Source organism: Chiloscyllium plagiosum, chromosome 3 (assembly GCF_004010195.1).
Source record: "Chiloscyllium plagiosum isolate BGI_BamShark_2017 chromosome 3, ASM401019v2, whole genome shotgun sequence".
Classification (NCBI taxonomy): domain Eukaryota; kingdom Metazoa; phylum Chordata; class Chondrichthyes; order Orectolobiformes; family Hemiscylliidae; genus Chiloscyllium; species Chiloscyllium plagiosum.
The window spans coordinates 33,357,367-33,361,625 of record NC_057712.1 but is presented as its reverse complement, the minus strand read 5'-3'; positions in this window follow the sequence as shown (position 1 = coordinate 33,361,625).

Here is a 4,259-nt window from a genome sequence, read left to right as displayed (position 1 = left end):
CAATACAATCCCAATAAGGTGATCATCCCTTTCTTATTTCTCAGTTCCAACCAAATAACTTCCCTGGTTGTATTCCCAGGAATATCCTCTCTAAGTGCAGCAGTAATGCTATCCCTTATCAATAGCATCACTCCCCCTTCCTCTCTTGCCTCCCTTTCTATCCTTCCCAAGCATTTATATCCTATAACATTAAGCTGCTAGTCCTGTCCATCCGTGAGCCATGTTTCTGTAATTGCTATGATATCCCAGTCCCATGTTCCTCACCATCCCCTGAGTTCATCTGCCTTCCCTGTTAGGCCCCTTGCATTGAAGTAAATGCAGTCTAATTTATCAATCCTACCTTGTTTTCTGCTTTGTTGCTGCCTGCCCTGACTGTTTGACTCACTTCTTTTCCCAACTGTACAAGTCTCAGATCAATCGCTTTCCTCACTATTTCCCTGGGTATCACCACAACCACCCACCTCCCCCCACCCCCCCAACCTTACTAGTCTAAATCCTCCCGAGCAGCTCTAGCAAAGCTCCCTGCCAGTATATTAGGCCCCTTCCAATTCAGGTGCAATCTAGCCTTCTTGTACAGGTCATTTCTACCCCAGAAGAGATTCCACTGATCCAAAAATGTGAACCCTTCTCCCCTGCACCAGCTCCTCAGCCACGCATTTATCTGCTCTATCCTCCCATTCCTACCCTCACTAGCTCATAGCACCAGGAGTAATCCATATATTACTTACCCCGAGGACCTCCTTTTTAAATTCCTGTCTAACTTTCTATTTCGTCTCTTCAGAATCTCATCCATTTCCCTTCCTATGTCATTGGTTCCAATGTGTACACTGACCTCCTGATGGTCCCTCTCCTCTTTGAGAACTTTCTGCACCCTCTCTGAGATATTCTTGAACACAACATTCGGATTTTTCACTGCTGACCGCAGAAACGTCTGTCTCTGTTTCTGACTAGCGGGTCCCCTATCACAATCAATCATTGGAACCTAACATACCCCACATTATAGTAGATCCAATCTTGCTTCCAAAAACTTGGCTGTTCGTGCTACGTTCCCCTGAAAGTGCATCACCCCAACATTTTCCAAAACAGCATACTTGTTTGAAATGAAGATAGTCACAGGAGACTCCTGCAAAACCTGTCTACCCCTCCTACCTTTCCTGGAGTTAACCCATCTACCTGACTGTATCTGCAGCTTTTCTCCCTTCCTATAACTGTCATCCATCACACCCCCTAACTCTTGTAAATTCCTCATTACCTCCAACTGCCACTCCAACCAATCCATGCGATCTGATATGATTCTCAAACAAAGATACTTTCTGCAGATATAATCATCTGCAGAAATGGAATCTCTCCCTAAACTCCCACATCTGACAGGAAGAGCTTATCACTCTACGAAAGGCCATCTTTTCTCCTTTGCAATCTACAGACCCAGAAAATAGCACCGTCTTTTTGCTCTAAAAAATTTGTGCTCCAAGCCAACTTAGTAGTTATGGTTTATATTTTTTAAATTGAATTCAATTCAATCAAATTGAATTGAATTTATTGTCATGTGTACCGAGGCACAGTGATAAGCTTTGTCTTGTGATCAATACAGGCAAATCACATAGTTAAGTTGCATAAATAAGTAAATAATAGGTATACAACAGCAAAACAAAAACAGGTAGAGAGGAATGTTAAGAATTTGTGAGTCCATTCAGTATTCTAACAACAGTAGGGTAGAAATAACTGTTACAAAACTGGCTGGTGCGTGTGATCAGGTTTCTGTACCTTCTCTCCGATGGTAGAGGTTGTGGAAGAAACATTGCCAGGGTGGGATGGATCTTTGAGAATGCTGGCAGCCTTTCCTTTACATGAAGCCTGGTAGATGGATTCTATAGATGGGAGGTTGGCCTTTGTGATTGTCTGGGCTGGGTTCACCACTCTCTGTAACCGTCTCCGATCTTGAACAGTACAGGTCATACGAAGTAGTGATACATCCAGACAGAATGCTCTCGATGGCGCACGTATAAAAGTTGGCAAGGGTATTTGCCAACATGCCAAATTTCCTCAGCTGCCTGAGGAAGAAGAGACGTTGTTGGGCCTTTGTAACCAGTGTGTCCACATGAAGAGTCCAAGAAAGCTTATTGTGGATGACCACTCCCAGGAGCTTGACACTCTCCACCCGTTCCACCTCTGCTGTTAATGTGTAGGGTGGGGTGGGGTGAGGGGGGGTGGGGGGCATGAGTAACATCTTGCCGAAAGTCAATAATGAGTTCTTTGGTTTTGCCGGCATTGAGAGCTAGGTTGTTCTCAGTGCACCATTTTTCCAGGTCTTCCACCTCCCATCTGTAGTCTGTTTCATTGCCATCTGAGATTCGACTGACTATAGTGGTGTCTTCAGCGAACTTGTAAATGGCATTAGTCTGGTATTTGGTGACGCAGTCATGGGGACGCAGTGAGTACAGTCTTGGGCTGAGTACACACCCCTGGTGAGGATGAAATATTGTCCCCAATCTTCACTGATTGTGACCTGTGGGTCAGGAAACTGAGGATCCAGTTTCAGAGACTGCGCTTAGTCCAAGGTGACTAAGTTTAGTAATCAGTTTTGGGGGGATAATAGTATTGATGGCTGAACTGTAGTCAATGAGTAGGATTTTTACGTAGCTACTCTTGGTGTCAAGATGTTCTAGGGAGGAGTGAAGGGCAAGTGACATGGCATCTGATGTGTTTTGTTGGTCCGATAGGTAAATTGGAGTGGGTCACGAGTTGTGGGGAGGCTGGAGTTGATTAATGCCATAACCAGCCTTTTAAAGCACTTCATGACAATCGAAGTTAGGGCCACTGGGTGGTAGTCATTGAGACATGCTGCATGAGCCTTCTTAGGCACAGGGATGATGTTGGCCCTTTTGAAACTGGCAGAGACTGTGGCCTGCTGCAGGGACAGGTTGAAGATGACCGAGAAGACCTCTGCCAGTTGATCTGTGCATGCTCTGAGTACATGGGCGTGATATTCCGTCTGGTCCCATCACTTCCCTTGGATTCACATGAAGGAAAACTGATCTGACCTTTGATGCAGTGATTGTTAGAATAGGTATTACCTCTCCGCCGAAATTCTGTTCAAAGCAAGCATAGAAGGCATTGAGACAATCTGGGAGGGTTGTGTCATCTGCTATCTTGCACTGTCTCTTTTTAGAACCTGTGATGTCATTCAGTCCTTGAAATAGTCGCCGGGTGTCTGACTGGGTCTCTAGTTTGGATCAGTATTGGTCCTTGGCTGTCTTAATGGCTGTGCAAAGTCATTGTGGATTCCTTATATTTGAGTGGGTCTCCTGATCTGAAGGCACCATACCTGGTTTTTAGCAGGTTCTGTACGTCCTGATTCATCGAGGGTTTCCTATTGAGTAACACCTGGACTGATTTCCTCGGTAGCAGTCTTCCACACACTTGCTGATAAAGTCTGTGACTGTGGTGGCATACTTGTCCAAGATACCTGCGAACTGTTTGAACATGGCCCAATCAGCCGATTCTAGACAGCACAGGAGTTGATCCTCTGCCTCTTCTGACCAACACTGGACCTGTATCTGCAACGGTGTCTCCTGCTTGAGCTTTTGCCTGTAAGCCGGGAGAAGAAACACGGTTTTCTGGTCAGAGTTCCTAAAATGAGAGCGGGAGATGGAGCAGCAGACATCCTTCACAGTGGTGTAGCAGTGGTCTAAAATGTTTAGGCTTCTGGTGGGGTAGGTAATGTTCTGGTTGTACTTGGGCAATATCTTCCTTCGATTGTTTAGAGTCATAGAGTCATAGAGATATACAGCACAGAAACACACACATATCTGGTCCACACCAACCAGATATCCCAAACCAATCTAGTCCCATCTACCAGCACCCGGCCCATATCCCTCCAAACCCTTCCTATTCATATACCCACCCAAGTGCCTTTTCGATGTTGCAAATGTACTGGCCTCCACCACTTCCTCTGGCAGTTCATTCCATACACATATCATTCTCTGCGTGAAAACGTTGCCCCTTACATATACCCACCCAAGTGCCTTTTAGATGTTGCAAATGTACTGGCCTCCACCACTTCTTCTGGCAGTTCATTCCATACACATATCATTCTCTGCGTGAAAACGTTGCCCCTTACGTCTCTTTTATATCTTTCCCCTCTCACCCTAAACCTATGCCCCTCTAGCTCTGGACTCCCACACCCCAGGGAAAAGACTTTGTCTATTTATCTTACCCTCATGATTTTATAAACCTCTATAAGGTCACCCCTCAGCCTC